General features: G+C 44.6%; 1 protein-coding gene across 1 annotated transcript in view; it reads right to left on the bottom strand.

Moving 5' to 3' along the window:
- The window catches only part of SH2D4B (SH2 domain containing 4B), a 214,759-nt gene extending 198,578 nt beyond the window's left edge, over window positions 1-16,181 (bottom strand). Inside the window, exon 1 of the mRNA XM_084845292.1 lies at window positions 15,902-16,181. The gene's annotated coding sequence lies outside the window, so the exon portion shown is untranslated. The remainder of the gene's footprint in view (window positions 1-15,901) is intronic.
- Window positions 16,182-17,161: the final 980 nt, after the last annotated feature.

The raw sequence follows: 17,161 nt of genomic DNA, 5'->3' as shown, positions 1-17,161 counted from the left end.
TTTGAGCTTCAGCTTCAGTATCTGTCCTTCCAATGAGCACTCAGGGTTGATTTCCTTTAGTATGGACTGATTTGATCTCCTTGCAGTCCAGGGGACTTGTAAGAGTCTTCTCCAGCACCACAGTTCGAAAGCATCAATTCTTCGGCGCTCAGCCTTCCTTATAGTCCAGCTCTCACAGCCATACATTACTACTGGGAAAACCATAGCTTTGATTAGACGGACCTTTGTCAGCAAGGTGATGTCTCTGCTTCTTACTATGCTGTCTAGGTTGGCCATAGCTTTCCTCCCAAGGAGCAAGCGTCTTTTAATTTCATGGCTACAGTCACCGTCTGCGGTGATCTTGGAGCCCAAGATCTCCGCTAGCTTTGTTGTTACTAATGCTTCCTAAGGCCCACTTGACTTCACTCTCGAGGATGTCCAGCTCAAGTTCAGTGACCGCACTATCATGGCTATCAGGGACATTCAGATCTTTCCTGTATAGTTCTTCTGTGTATTCTTTCCACCTCTTCTTAATCTCATCTGCTTCTGTTAGGTCCCTGCCTTCTTTGTCCTTTATCATGCCCGTCTTTGCAGTAGTAGTAGTAATATAGGCTACTGGGAATGAACTGTAGGCCTGTTTCTTTGATATAAGACTGATGATATGATATTGAAATGTAAGGTTGTTTATTAAACTGTAAGATTGTTAAGGTTATAGATAGATTTTTTAAAATAGAATGGCATCGGAGGCCGGGGGGTGTTGGAGTTTAAACTTAATTCTTTAAAGGGGAGGGAGAGGGGGAGGGGGAGGGAAAGAATCTTCTTTTCTTTTTCTTTACTTCCTTTCCTCCTCTTTTCCTTTTTTTTTCTTTTTCCTTCTCTTTTTGTTATTGTGGTGTCCTCATCAGAATATTGTATTGCTGGGAGATTGTAGTATTGGTCAGGTTGTTGGTATTTTTGGTATTGTTTATTTCATTTATAAAGATAAAATAAATAAAAATATATTTTTAAAAAAGAGAGAGAAAATATGCCCTAGGATCCTCTACAATGTAAGGGTGTTTCTTGGTAAACAAGCTGAAAGGGGTTCCTGAAAGGTAGAAAAAAGTGTGTGTGTGGGGGGGGGGATGTACAGGTGGCCCAGAGGGCTCAAATGGCCAGAAACATTTTGCATACATTTTAGTATGATGCTGGACATTTTTTGGAGGTAGACGAATTACCTAGGCTTAAAGAGCGATAAGGACATGCAGCACCCACAAAAAGTGCGCACATGTACAAATAGTCCAGATTTTCCCACAAATTGCTTCCATTTTATTGCAGCTAAACACACACAAAATGTAAACTACGACTGGGCTCTCAGAAACGGTACATGGACAGTACAAGGAGGGGAGTGGTTAATGTTTTATTTGAAGTTGTCTTCCCACACACAGAAGTGTCAATAAAAAATGCAAGGGAGCATTCATCAAAACAAATCTTTTCTGAGTCTAATCTACACAAATGTTACTGTCAATTTTAAAAAATGGAATACCTCTACCCTGTCCCCCCCCCCCTTAATTATGGATGGTTTGCTTGTCTCATTCTTTCATTTCAATTTCATTTTTTCCCCTTCAAAGAACATATTTAAGTCTATGGTGCCCTCTAATGGCCAGACTACATTGTGCTTGCAAAAGGGGGGAGGGGAGAACTCAAGAGCCATTTCCACATTAATGCCCTTCAGCATGGCTCTTCTGCTATCATTTAGACGTGGTATTAAAATTGTGGCTCCACACAGCAGTTAATACGTTGTAAGCTGCCTTGGAAATAATGATTGTGAGAGGAGGGGTATACATTTTTTAAATGAATATCTTGGGTTTTGGTGCCAGGTCAAAATATCTTTATGTGCTTTCCTGCTGCTCTTCATTACCATTCAGGAACACAACCCCTTCTGGCTTTAGTAGGGGAAACTGCTCAACTCCTACTTTGCCTCGGTCTTTTCACACAAGGGAAACTGTGCTTGCCCAAGCAAAAATCGATTAAACAGTGAAGGGAAGGAGTTGCAGCCCTTCCCTTTGGAAGTACCTAGTCACTCTAAATGAATTCAAGTTTTCAGGGCATGACAAATTGCATCCTAGGGTACTAAAGGAACTTGCCGCTGTAATCTCATGCCAGATCAACTTTGCCTCCTTTTCTGATAGTGTTACTAGCCTGGTAGACCAGGGGAATTCTGCGGACACAGAATATCTTGATTTCAGCAAGGCTTTTGACAAGGTCCCCCAAAATTAAGAGGCAATATGATAGCCATCTTCAAATATTTGGTCACATAGGTGATGGGGAAAATTTGTTTTCTGTTTGTGTAGGACACAAACTAATAGGTTCAAATTATGAGGGAAAGGATTTAGACTAAACATTAGGAAGCACTCCCTGATGGCACAAGCTATCTGACAGTAGAACAGACTGCTTTGGAAAGTGCTGGACTCTCCTTCGCTAGAGGTCTAAGCCAAGGCTGGGTGGCTACCTTTCAGGGATGCTGTGGTAGTGTATCTCCTGCAATAGGCAGCGGTTGGACTAGATGAATTTTGAGGTCCCTTCCAACTGTATGATTCTATGATCTGCCAGCCTGTTAATCCCCCATTCCCTGAGAGGGAGCTAGGGTGGTCATGGGCCCTTTTTTACAGAGGACTGTCCTCTATTTGAAGAGCTGTCTTGTGCAATTCCCGTTTAAAGATAAAGAACCATAAGAACTGTTGCCCATCCACAGTTAGCACCTGGGTAGCAGGCTAAAACAGGCAGGTACACAGATCACCGGGTCACAGTCTTCCACGCTATGGAGAGATGAGCTGTATTTATATTTAAATTATTATTTCTAAATTTGCATCTATACATATAAATTAGCATATGCCAATTTTGTGCAAATTGCTGTCCTCTTTTATTGTCTTCTTTGGTGATTCGTAAGTGGCTTTGACATGATTTGGGTAAGGTATTACGGTGCAAGCAGACTCTCACTCTGTTTGGCCCAGCCATGTCAGGCTGAGGACCCAACAGAGAGCCACCTAACATGCAGTTCCCAATACTGGGCTCGTCCAACCTTTCCTTACCAGCTAATTAACCCTGCTCTTCCCCTCTGCCCCGCCCGAGAGACCTCTAGGAAGAAGTAGCTGCTAAAGGAGAGGTAAGAAACACATATCAACAATGGATGGGGAAAGGCAGCCAGAGGCTCTACCTTCCAAATTCTCAGCTGTCAGAGCCTGGCTTACACATAACTACCATTGACATGATGATTGTAACATGTAACCAAGCTCATAGCAACAGACATTCTCTATTAATACAACAAGACTGATTATAAGTTTAAACAGCCTATTAGACATTCTTAATTTGTTGTTGTAGGTTTTGAATCCAGTGCTGGATGGTCTATTGCAGAGCATGTGGATGAAGTATCCACCAGATTAAAAACAAACAAACCTTCATCAATACATAAAGCTTCTTATTTCTTTTTAGATACTGAAAAACAATAAAACTATATGAAAATGTGATCCAAGATGTTCCAAATGTTATATAGGTGATGTGGCTATAATTGACCAAAGTTATTGTTGTTAATATGATACTCTATTTGGCTTTTATTCAATTTCTTTGCCTATTTTTATTAGACCTGTTAATACTACATAGCATATTTTAGTTTTTTAAATGCTGATTTGTTTTTTAAATAGTAGGGCAGGGGGAACACTCAGTAGCAAAAGAGTTACAAGTGCATGAGAGCATCCCTATTTTTATAATCATTCCTCAACATGTGGGGCAGTTTTATACTGATCAGTTCCATTTCACCTCTACTGGGTCCCCAGAAATCAAGTTTGACCTCACCATGTTCCACAGGAAAGATGCTGTGAACGTGATGATGGGCCTGTGAAAATTAAACTAGCATTGTGGGATGAAGCGCTAGCATCGTGTTTAAAGGGTACCACTGTTTCACCATGCAGCCTGGCACCTGTGCCAGACTAAACAGTTTTTCAGATTATCTCTTTGTGTCCCTTGCTGCCCTTGTACTACATATGATTACTTTGGAGTCTGGCAAGGCCTGCATAGTTCAGCAGAATTTCTTAAAGCTTTGACAAGCTGGTCAGAAAAGGGCATGACTCCAATTTTTGTTTCAATTGGTGGATGGTGTTTGAAAATCTGACCCACATTACAAAGGGTGGAGGCTAATACAACTAGGTGAACTTTCTAACCATGGTTTACCCACTTCCAGTAATTTTCTCTTTTTCTATAGCAAGATAGATGGACTCCACTTTAATATTATATGAGACATGCCTTTCTATTAGGCTTATTCAGGTTGCACAATGGGTTTATTTTTCAGATACTTTGGAAAGCGTAGATTTCAGCATTTGATTCTCAAGCAGCAACATCCAGAGAGCTAAGTTCAGCCTTGCACATGTATAGTCAATTTGTTGGGGGTGGGGAACAGCTGACACCCATGCTACTTTACAAACTTCTTTGTGAAACTTTTGCATATTTCAGAAACTTCTACATGTTTCGAAATTAGTTTGTATCCTCCCAGCAAGGCCCACAAAGGTAGCTAGGTATGGAGCTTCCTTCAGACCCGTTGGCATTTTTATTTGGACATATTAAGGGTATAGTTGCAGCTGAGGATACGGAAAGAACAGTTCATTTACGCACAGATGCACATGTGGCAATTAGCATAGGTGGAAGACAGTCCACCCACCTACAATCGATCATTGATGTAAAAGGTTTGGGGATATGGCCTTTATCATCAAACGAACTAATGTAACAACAGTCAGAGAAGGGTGGTAGGTAGATAATAATTTTATGAAAAACTGAGCCTTTGTATTTTATACTGGAAGGAGAAAGTCCAGGACTCAATTCAACCATACCTACTTTTAGGGGCTATTCGATTTAACTGTGTGTATACGCTTTCCTAAATCTGTTAGTATTATCCTATATTGTTCAGTTTTTATGTTTCTTTTAATTAAGAAACTTATTAGAAAAGAAAGGAAAAAAAGAGCTGTGCAGTTCTCTGGGTTGTGGCCTTGGTCTGATACCCATGTTGTGCTAAAGAACTTGATTAAAACAAGAAATTTGTAAAATGTTTTTCCAAGGCATTTGACAGCATAGTTCCTCATGCAGCAGACAGCTGCAAGCCCTCCATGCATCTATATGTGTAATGCTGAAGGAGAGAGAGAGGTGGGTGGGAAAACAATACCTCTCAATTTGAAATCGTATGAAATTTGTTGGTATTTCCAACTCAGTTTTGAACATAAATTTTGAACTCAACGTTTGAACTTGCATTTTGAATGTGATATTTTACTTCAAAATCAAACATGCAAATACTGAATACCGGTGCATATCATCTATCAAACCATATGATGCAAGGTACTAAATACCACTGCATGCTAAATATCACTAAGCATTAAATGCATGCCAGCCATCAAATACTGTCAGTGCAAAATACCATTGTATACTGGGCAGTAGGGAAGAGTGGGGATGGGAAAGAATTGGCAGGTATCTGTGAGGGAGGACAGGAGCTCTCCCTTCTCACCTATCCACAGAATGCCATGGGCCTTTCCCAGTCATGTTAAGTGTCCAGGTTCTATCTGTCACAGCCTAGTTCAAGAAACAGAATCAAGGCAAGAAACTGAATCAAGGCAAAGCCATGCATATTAAGTGGTGACGTTCTGCCAGTAAAGGTAGGCTCAGTTATCTATGGCTCCTATTGAGTTCTATGCGTTAAAGTGAACAAACTGCACACAACAACCCAAACTGAAGTGGGAGAAAAACATACTCCAAGTATCTTTGGTGACAGGGAGTAGGTTTAGCACCAGCCCTAAAGAGGTTCCTGTGTGCACTCTTGTATTTAATTCTATATAAGTGAATGGAAACCATTCACTCTTATGGGGACAAGAAATGCACTTAGTGAAGACAAAATCTCCCCTGGCCCTAATGCTTGTGGGGGCCCAGTTTCCACTAATAGCCCTTGCCCTATAGTGGCCCTTCCTCTGTCCCTCTTCCCACCATAACAACAGACATTCTCCATAATTTTGTTCCAGATGTTTCCCAAGTCTGTCCATCTCATCCTCCTAAACTGCTTCACCAACACATGCAGAATTTTCTGGATTATTTTCAACACAAGTCCATGCAGAGCAAGTTACCTGAAGTAACTTGTTCTTGAATAGGTATATGTGACATTTCTTCTTCCTCTAAATGCAACAAAGTATGTTACGCAAACACCAATTCCCTTTAATACAGTCTCTAGAACACTTTAGCTACATTATATATAATGCAGCAGTCATGCTGCATTAGCCTCACATCATGTTAGGCAGCTGAATTGATTACTGGTGTAATGAGAGGCCACCGATAAGGGGGTAAAGTTAATAATCAAGATGACCCAGCAGTTTTATGGAAGACATTTACTGAATTAGTCATGTGCCTGCTACGTTTCTATACATAATATCTTCCTTACCTAAGCCATCGTAGCCTTTTCCTTGCCAATGAAAATTCAGTTATGAGTACAGTAGGCAGATATTGCTATAGTAGTCTCGCTCTTGTACATCCTCTTAAGGATGGGGACTATGATTTGAGGCACGTCCACTTTCCCCCTCTGCTGCCCTTATTTCTTCTGAGACCCCTGCCTGAAGAAATTTGCTCCTCCAATTCAACCACTCTCAGCCACCCGAAGTCATGTTAGTGTTGGAAAAGTTTCACCAAAGGGTTGATCTGCTCTTACAGTGTTAGAGATGTAATAACAAGGGTCACCCAAGGTTCAGAGCTAATCAGCCCCACTGGAAACATGCAGAGAACACTGCCTACTAGCAGGGCAGAATCAAAGAAGTTTCTGCTACTTTAACCGGGGCTTCTTTTTGTACGGACATAGTTCAGTTCTTGTGGCAATGCTTGTGTGTACCTTTTGCAAGCAAGTAAAGTTTTTGTTTTGCCAAACCTTCACTTTGTAGACCCAGTTATTCAGCCACTCTTGCTAACAGTTTGAATGCTCTACAACAGCAGCAATCCTTGCATATATAATATTAGCATGTCAGAGAGAAGGATTTTAGCCTAGCCTTCTTTGACATCTATTTTTCTATGGCCAAAATATTACTAAATCATGCAGTCATCCACTTGAACCAGTACAGTCCAGAAACAGCTTCACCACTCAATTCTGTTAATAATATAAATTAGACCTTAGACTGTAACCTCCTTGGGGCATGGACCTGTCTCTATTTTGTTTTGCCACTCTTTAGTGCCATGCACATTGAGGACACTTTATAAATAAGTAATACAGTATGAATGAAACCTGTGGATTTTGGGCCAAAACAGACATTATTTTAAATCTGTATTAATAGCAATGTCTTTTTTTCATTTTGAGAGTATTTATTTATTTATTAGCTGCCCATCTGGCCAGCTACCCAGCCACTCTAGGCAGTGTACAATACAAATAACACGAAATACAACAAATTTACATAATCAGCTGAACAAAACATTGCTGTAAACACACCCACAGACACACCTACACCCACACAACCCTAACCCACCCCAAATGCCTGCCTGAACAGCCAGGTTTTCAAAGCCAGGTGGAAGCTCATCAAAGAGGGGACATAGCAAAGGTCACTAGGGAGGGAGTTCCACAGAGTGGGGGCCACAACTCTGGAGTTCCACAGACTGGGGGCCACAAACCAGAAAAGGCCCTCTCCCTGGTCCTCACCAGCCTAGCTGTCCTGGCTGAAGGGACAGACAGAAGGCCTTCCAAGGCCGATCTCGTTGAGTGGCGTCCCTGGCGTTGTTGCAGGCGCTCCTTAAGATAGACTGGGCCGGAACCATATAGGGTTTTAAAGGTCAATGCCAACACCCTGAATTGGGCCCGGAAAACAGCTGGTAACCAGTGTAAGTCGTTCAGCACAGGAGTGATGTGGTCTCGCCAACAGCTGCCTTTAATCAGGCAGGCGACCGCATTCTGCACCAGCTGCAACTTCTGAACCATCTTCAAGGGTAACCCACATAGAGCGCATTACAGTAGTCTAGGTGAGAGGAGACCAAGGCAAGAACTACTGCTGGGAGCAGCTGGTTGGGGAGGTAGGGGCGCAGCCGCCGTATCAGATGGGAGTTGGTGCAGTGCTGCCCAGCTCACAGCTGACACCTGAGCCTCCATGGACAGCTGGTAGTCTAAAATGACCCCCAGGCTGCGGACCTGGTCCTTCAGGGACAGCCACACCCCACTGAACACCAGGTCAACATCCCCCAACCTCCTCTTTTCTCCCACAAAAAGTACTTCGATTTTGTCAGGGTTCAGTTTCAGCTTAGTCCTTTCCATCCAGTCACTCACTGACTCCAGACACTTGGACAGGGTTTCTACAGCCAATCTTGGCGAGGATTTAAATGAGAGACAGAGTCGCGTGTCATCCACATATTGGTGACACTGCACCCCAAACCTCCTGATGATAGCCCCCAGCAGCTTCATATAGATGTTAAATAACATCAGGGAGAGAATAGAACCTTGTAGCACCCCATAAGTGAGCAGCCAAGGGTCTGAAGTCTACTCCCCAAGAGAGGAAGGAATGGAACCACTGTAATATGGTGTCCCCTATGCCCAACCCCTCCAGGCGGTCCAGGAGGATACTGTGGGCGATGGTATCGAAAGCCGCTGAGAGATTGAGAACAAGGAACGAACATTCGCCCCTATCCAGAGCCCTCCCCATATCATCCACCAAAGTGACCAAGGCCATTTCTGTCCCAGGCCCAGGCCTGAAGCCCAATTGAAATGGATCCAGATAATCGGTTTCTTCCAAGTGTGCCTGCAACTGCAGCGCCACCACCCGCTCAATCACCTTGCCCAAAAACAGCACTTTTGAGACCGGGCAAAAAGTTGTTCAAGTCTTGAGGACCCAAGGAGGGCTTCTTTAACAGTTGTCTTATCACCTCCTCCTTCAGGGCTGATGGCATCACTCCCTCCTTGAGGGAGGCATTCACCACCCCCTTGATCCCCTCCCTAAGTCTCTCCCTGCAGCTCAGAATGAGCCAAGATGGGCAAGGATCAAGCAAGCAGGTGGTCAGCCTTGAAGATGGAAGCACCTTGTCCACTTCCTCAGAAAGAAGAAGCTGGAACTGATCCCACACAACCGGTCTGCCACTGGCCGCCCCTCGTTCACTAACTGTATCCACAGTGCATGGAATAGCACTCCTGATCCGGTCGATTTTATCTGCAAAGTGCTTTGCAAACTCATCACAAGAGGCCTTAGAATGCTCCATTGGTTCCAGAACAACTGGACCAACCAAGTTCCAGACCACTTGGAATAGCGTCCTGGGACAGCACCCTGCGGACACGATAGAGGCAGCATAAAAATTCTTTCTTGCTGCTCTTATCACCACGTGGTAGGCTGAAGCTACAGCTCTAACCTATGTCTGATCATCTTCAGAGCGAGATTTCCACCACCAGCACTTTAGCCATCTCACCTCCCACTTCAGAGCTCGCAACCATGGGGTGAACTATGGTGCAGTCTGAGCTCTGTTCAGAGGGAGAGGCCGTTTTGGAGCTACCCGGTCTAATGTCCCAGTGATTGCAGCATTCCAGCCATCCACAAGGGTCTCAACCAAGTGGCCGTTTGCGTGCTCCAAAGAAATCCCCAAGCGCAGTCAGGAATCCATCTGGATCCATAAAACACCTGGGAAGGACCATCTTAACGGATCCTCCACCCCTACAGAGGGGTTGTGTAAGCAAGAAGTCCAGCCCCACCGTCTGACCATGACAAGGGGATGGTGGATACACCCCTATTTCCAGATCACTCTCCACCTCTCCAGAGGTCTAACACATGACTGGCTACATGGGTGGGCCCAGTTGGAATAGGGTGCAGCTCCCAGGAAGTCATGGTCTCCATGAAGTCCCGAGGCGCCCCCATGAAGATGGCCTCCGAATGTACACTGAAGTCCCCCAACACCAACAAGTTAGGGGACTGCACATGCATATCAGAGACCACCTCAAGCTCCTCGGTCAGGGTGTCTGCCGTGCAGCGGGGTAGACAGTACATGAGCAGAATCCCCAGACTGTCCTTTGGGCCCAACCTCCAGTACATGCAGTCAGCAACCCTGGTCTCCCGGAGAAGGAGTCTGGTGAGGACCAAGGACTCCCAGTAGATAACAACCACTTCACCTCCATGACCCACAGCCCTCAGCTGCTGCAGATACAAAAATACAGCCAGGCAAATGGCTGCAAGAATGGGAGCAGCGGCCTCATCTAGCCAGGTCTCTGTAATACATGCCAGGTCCGCACCCTCATCCAAGATCATGTCATGGATGAGAGATGTTTTATGGGCAACAGATCTGGCATTACACAGCAGCAGATGAAGGCAGAGGATGGAGTCACGCATTCCCCAGCCATCCTTCAGCTCTGGACAGGCCCGGAACAGGGGATGGATATTACACATCTCTCCCCTGTTCCCCTTTCCCAGCATGGCCTGCCCCTAGTGCTCTGCCAGCATCTGCCACCCAGCCTCAGTATGTTCTGGCCCCCAGAAATCCCCCCACTGCCTCCACCAGGTGGACACATGCCTCCCTCGCTTCTGCCTATCAGGTGGGCACCCCACCCCTAAGGTCACAAACACAACCCCAAAGCCCACCACCCACCAACAATTTTTAAAAGCTACAACCCAGGCCCTCTGCTCCCTTGTGGCTCCCCTGAGTGGTTCACCCAAGTTATAAGCCTTTCAGGGTCAACTGAAAGCTGTGTGTTCTTTCCAGCAGGGTGGGGTGGAGCGAGTTCCCTGCAGCTCTTCCTGCTCTGGCTGATGTATAGGCCCAGGTTGGTTTCCCCCTTGTGATGATGTTCTTCCTGGGGGGCAGGAGGTGCAGCCTCCCAGTGGCCCTTGGTTCTCCAGCCAATGGATGCGGCCAAAGTCTGCAGTCCCAGGGAACTGTCAGTTGGAGTAGACACAGGGATCTGAAAATCTTAAAAGCCCCGCTATCCCCATGCTGGGGTCCTAATCTGGATTGGGGGCTGTGGCATTCCTGCCTGGATTCCACCTTCTCCCTAGCTCCCACCTCTGAAACTGAGAAACCAGTGCCAGGAAATGCCCGCTTTCACCTGGATCAGTTGTTCCCACTGACACCCAAACTTCAGCCCTTTCACTCTCTCTGGGTTCCAGAGAAACTCAATATGCTTCATTGGTTCTCTCAACCCACTACAGGAGAAGTAACAAGGATATAATAGAAGCAGTGCAGTAAGACAAATAAACACACGGGATTTTGTATTTTTTAAAAACAAATAAAAGATTTATTTGTTTCACAAGAAGTTATTTTATTATTATTGTTATTATTATTATTGTTATTATTCATTAATGCTTGGTCCTAACTTCCCTGTCTACTCTACCCCTTCTAAAATCCTATACACGAGTTGCTCCTTCAAGGCCCTGTCTGACTCCTAACTGTCAGTTCATTCCTTTTATAAGGGCAGATTCCTCACACATACACAAGCCCCGCCCACTTCTCACTCACTCCCTAACACGTTATTAACCCTATCTTACCTGGGTCACATTTAACAATGAAAACACACTCATAATATAACAGGCATATGTTATGGGAGTGGGGGGGGGCTGTGCCTGCTCTAGAGTAAAAATAGGGCTGAGCGGGGAGACATAGCTGCTAGATATGGATTTAAACTAATGTCTGTTTTGGCCCTCAAATGATATGGTATGTGGGCAGAATTCCCTAGAAAGTTCTACTGTACAAACCCCATTGAAATGAATGGGAGCCAAACGTAAGAACAGTCCCCAAACATGCATACCACCTATCTCATTCCTTCATTTTCCTCAATTGCCTCCTCACATGCCCTTCCTCATGACATCAGAACTGGCGGCTTTGAATATGAATTGTGAGCTCAACTCTAAGCCTCACTAACCCCAAGGGTTTGATTCCAGCCTCAACAACTAAGGGGGCGACTATAGCATTTATATATTTCAGCTCTAACCTAAACTAATGAGCTCCTACCGAAGCAAGGCAGGCTGTTTCCAAATGGAGATGTCACCAAACAACACAATTGCCAGCACTTAAAGGCAAACACTGCCAGGAGGCATGGAGATAATGCAATAGTCTTGGGCTGGTAATTTTATTTAGTTTTTATTTTGGTCTCATGTAATGATAAGGCTTGTCATCGCAATATCAGTTATAGGAATGGAAACAAAGCAGTTTACGATTCATCAGATTTGCCTGCAGATTGGTCCACATCAGCAAATTCCTTTTGCTCCTTCTGTCATAGTTGGAGAATACTACAATAATATATGCACTATGGAATGCAGGTCAACTTGGCTCATATTGAGCTCTGTGCATTCTTTGCTGTTCTGTAACACCAATGTGATTGTTCAATGTCTATAAATCTGGAGGCCTGTAGAAACCAGAATCTGAGCAACCAAGCTATTACGAACATCACATAACAAGAGCCCTGATGGATCATAGCAAAGGTCCATCTAGACCAGTGTAATAACTGGTGTTAATAACCAGTGTTGTTGTGAGGATGAAATGGAGAGGAGGAGGATAATGTAAGCCGCCTTGGGTTCCTTGCGAGAGGAAGAAAGGCGGGGTATAAATGCAATAAATAAATAAATAATACTTCCCACTATAGCCACCAGAATGCTTCCAGGAAGCCCACCAGGAAGGGATGGAGGCAATAGCCCTCCCACACTGTTCATCTCCCCCAGCAATTCGTATTCAGGTTCATATTTCCTCTGAACAAGGAGATTCCATTTAGCTTTATCACCAATAGCCACTGATAGACCTATATCCTCTATGAGTTTCTCTAAGCCAGCCTTCCCCAGCCTGGTCCAACTAGATGTGTTGGACTGCCAATTCCTATGCTGGCTGGGAATTATAGGAGGTACAGTCCAATACATCTAGAAAGCACTATGGGTAAAATCCAAATAAGTCCTACTTAGAGTAGACTCATTGACATGAATGGGACTTCAGTTAGTCATGTCTAACTTAAATCCCGTTTATTTCAATGGGTCTACGCTAAGTAGGCCTTGTGCTGGATTTTACCCTAGACTGGGGAAGCCTGCTCTAATCCCATCTTTAAAGCTAGTTGTTTTTTGCAGTAAATTAATTGTGTGATGTATGAAGAAGTACTGTCATTTGTCCTGACTCTACTGCCAATCCATTTTATTGGTTGACCTCAAATTCAAATGGGGTGTGTGTGCGTGTGAGAGAGAGAGACAGACAGACAGACAGACAGAGCGACAGAGAGACAGAGAGAATTTGCTGGGAAAGAAACCCCTGATTTTTTGCTCATTAAAAAACGTATTTGTAAAAACTATAGGCAACAACAAATAATAATTGATAAAACCAAACACGGATATCGAAACAACAGCCTTCCAGTTTTAGCTACCACACCACTCTAGCATACTGAGCCAAAATTGATTCATATCAAGCCTGCCCCAAGTTTGAAGAGGCCCTGGACAAGGTGCCCTCCCCACCCCCCACCCCAAGTTCCTCCTAGGTGGCACTCCTGCCATGTGCTTCCTGGGCAGCCTCCCCACCAGCCCCGTGAACTTACCATGCGATGGGGTCATGGGGACAGCTGTGAGGGAGAGCACTGCAGCTGCCCAGGCCAGCACTTCTCCCTTCAGCATAAGCTGGCCATTTATGGACAACCAAACAAGAGGATATGCAGGAAAAGAGGACACCTATTTGAATCAAAATTGCATATGCTAATTTGCATGTATAGATGCAAATATACAAATAATTGTTATAATTCAGAGAGAAATACAGCACATCTCACCACAGCGTGGAAGACTGTGACCAGGTGAGCTGTGTGCCTGCCTGTTCAGTCTGCTGTCCAGGTGCTAACTGTGCATGGGTAACAGTTCTTATGACTCTTTATCTTTAAACTGGAATTGAACAGGACAGCCTTTCAAATATGGGATGCCTTCAAACAGAGGACAGTCCTCTGGAAGCCCTTCAAACAGAGGACTGCTCTCTGTAAAAGAGGTCACATGGACACCTTATTTCAGTGCCAGACCATTGAAAGGGGGTAAAAGTCATGCCAGCCCAGGCAGGATCATTATGCCTGGGAAGCCTGCCGGATGGCAACAGAGTGGCTCATTGGGGAGGCCATCCCCCACCAAAAAAAAACCACCCTGCGCCCCCATGACAAGCTTACTGGGTGTGGGACTGAGAATCCCACCCAGGCCAGCACAACTTTTTGTTTCCTTTCAGTGGAAATGGTGCCACCCCAGGGGGCTGTAGTGGCTGCAATCTTCTTTCCCCCAAATGCCTCTGCCCCCCACCCCACTCCAGCGTAGTGTTGCGTCTTTGGGAGAGGGGCTCAGAGGCATTTAAGGAGAGAATATGGCAGCCACTGCAGCTGCCCAGCTTGGTGCTTCTCCTTTCAGTGCCAGACCCTTAAAAAAAAATTTTTTTTAAGTCCTAAGGGCCCTCCTGTTTGCCCAGTCATGCCAAGCACTGACACCAGGCTTGATTTGCATCCATTAATTTTAATGGAACTGTGCTGTTAATGTCTAAAAGCATTCAGAGAGGCCTATGTTTCAAGCTGTTAGAAGCGTGTTTTTAAAATGTTACATGATGCTGTGAATTTCCAAAAATAGAAATTGCAGTACATTGGGGGGGCTTAGCATTGCTTCTATTTTTCCTACATGCAGTCTATGTTATGTAGGCCGGTCAAAGGTTTAAGCTGCAGCCTGGCAGATGGTTGATAAGTAAGGCTGTGAAATTCAGGAGATGCCTAAAAATAAATACTAGGATGCTTTCTATTATTGGACTATCTTTACTTGTTTCAAATGAAAACTTAGAAGACAGTGGCCTTTCTTAGTCAATGTACTGCATTATTCTTAGTGATACAGCACCATGAGTCGGCATCAAGCTTTACGGAGAATCATAAGCAAAAAAGGAGTGTGCTGTCTCCATGCCTATGTGCCCTGCATAGAGACACTTTTCAGCCAGTTTAACTCAAACCTCTCCTTAAACCCAACAAATAATTCTTCATTGAACAGTCTCTATCAATGGAACAACAAAGAAATAATAACTTACAGTCCACAGGAAATAAGGAAGTTGTCACAAATGAGGGTTGGGTCCAGTGGGAAATTATTGGTGGATGCTGGATAAAAAGGGGTGAGGCCTGGTAAAAACAGAGTATTCTGTCCCAGGTCTTCTGGGCCTCCTGCTTCTTTGCTGGCTAGGCCAAAAGTAAAGAAAGACTCCTGCCCAAAGAAAAGTCGCCACTAGTTCATCTCAGACTGTGAGGATCCAGCTACAGCAGGCCTGGCTACCACATCCTTGATCTCTCCACCCACAGTATAAACTTATACCTTTCTTATACTTTAATACAATACAGAGCGGGGGGCAGGACAGGGAGAACCAGGTCCCTGCTCTGAGCAGCTTACAATCAAATGGGAGGGAAGGGAAAATGAGAAAGGTAAAATCTGAGCAGATACAATTACAAGCACTTCGCTGAATCAACCCTGGCAATCAATCAGGTGACAGATGTCACAGCCAGATCTCAGTCAAGAACTTAGCCTTGGCTACAGTCAGGGATTAAGGCACAGGAATAGGGGGTGGGGATGTTAAGGCAAAGGATTCTTAGTAAAGGAAAAAATCAGTAAAATACATTCTGTGTTGTACTATCATATGCTCTGCTACACCACCATAACTTTGGTGCCAAGAGCAGCAACCATTAACACTGTTGTGCTAGCCTTGGGGTAAAGCCACACAATGGTCCAGAAGTACAAAGCAATGGGACATTGTAGGATGTGAGGAACAAAGTGGTGGCCAGGGCTACCCATACATCCCCTCGAAGCCGTGGGAGAGATCTCCTTCACCCTAACAAAACAGCTAGCAAGCTGTGTATGTGTCTTGCGGGGGGTGATCAGGAAGAACATGGAGCACAGCTGGAGGGATTTCTTATTAATGGCGAGGGGGTGCACTGTACCAGAACCCATTCTCTCTCCCTTACCTTTAGAGGAAGCAGGTCACTTACTATGCAGCGCTGCTGGTCAGCTCTCCTCCCGATCTTCACTAGTGCTGGCAGTGGCTAGGTCAGAGCGGCTTTCTGTCTTCTTCCTTCTTCTGTGGCTAAAGTTGTCTCAGAAGTCAACCACGTGATGCTCCAGTGATCAAGTGATGAACATGCCATTGTGAACCAGACTGCAGGACTGTAGAAATACTTGAGAGATCCTGAAGAAATGGAGACATTATGGGGCCGTCACTCCTGCGTAGCTAATAAAGGGCTTCATCTGCATGGAAACGGAATGAGAAACGTTTTCTGGTTATATCTGGATTTTCATGAAATCGCTTTGGTCCATCAGGGGCACACGAAGCAAGAAAAGTGGAGTATACACTACCTAAAAACCCACTTTCACGGGTCACACAGCACTTGAAAACCCCATACTTGGGGTTGGGAGGGTGGAGTAGAACTGACTGTCTCAATCCCATAGGTGCTACTCAGTGAATGAGAGAGGTTTATTCCCCACCCCTGTCCATGCTCCCCTGCTCATGGAAGTTTACTGGAAGCACTGAATTAAGCCCATGTAGTTAATCCCACACCTCTCCACTCTCATCCACCACTGGGATTATTATTATTTATCATATGGCACATTTACATCGCATTACAATAAAAACATAGAGCGTAATAAATATGAAATGTAAAATATAAAATATAGACAGGAATATTACAAATGTAGGCCATAAGACTGGAAAAGGTCAGTTTACATTCCAATTCCAAAGAAGGGCAATGCCAAAGAGTGCTCAAACTACCGTACAATTGCACTCATTTCACATGCCAGCAAGGTTAAGCTCAAAATACTACAAGCTAGACTTCAGCAGTATATGAACCGAGAACTACCGAAAGTACAAGCTGGGTTTTGAAGAGGCAGAGGAACTAGAGATCAAATCGCCAACATTCGCTGGATCATGGAGAAAGCAAGAGAATTCCAGAGAAATGTCTATTTCTGCTTCATTGACTACGCTAAAGCCTTTGATTGTGTGGATCACAAACAACTGTGGCAAATGCTTAAAGAGGTGGGAGTACCAGACCACCTTACCTGTCTCCTAAGAAACCCGTACGAGGGTCAAGAAGCAACAGTAAGAACCAGACATAGAACAACTGATTGTTTCAAAATTGGGAAAGGAGTACGACAAGGCTGCATATTGTCGTCCTGCTTATTTAACTTATATCGTAGGGATGGCAGAGAATTCCGCCACGGATCACGGTGAG

Source organism: Heloderma suspectum, chromosome 3 (genome assembly GCF_057233095.1).
Source record: "Heloderma suspectum isolate Gila_16-S chromosome 3, 16-S_ref, whole genome shotgun sequence".
NCBI lineage: Eukaryota > Metazoa > Chordata > Lepidosauria > Squamata > Helodermatidae > Heloderma > Heloderma suspectum.
Note: the sequence above shows the minus strand (reverse complement) of the source record. Positions and strands in the feature narration are given on the sequence as shown.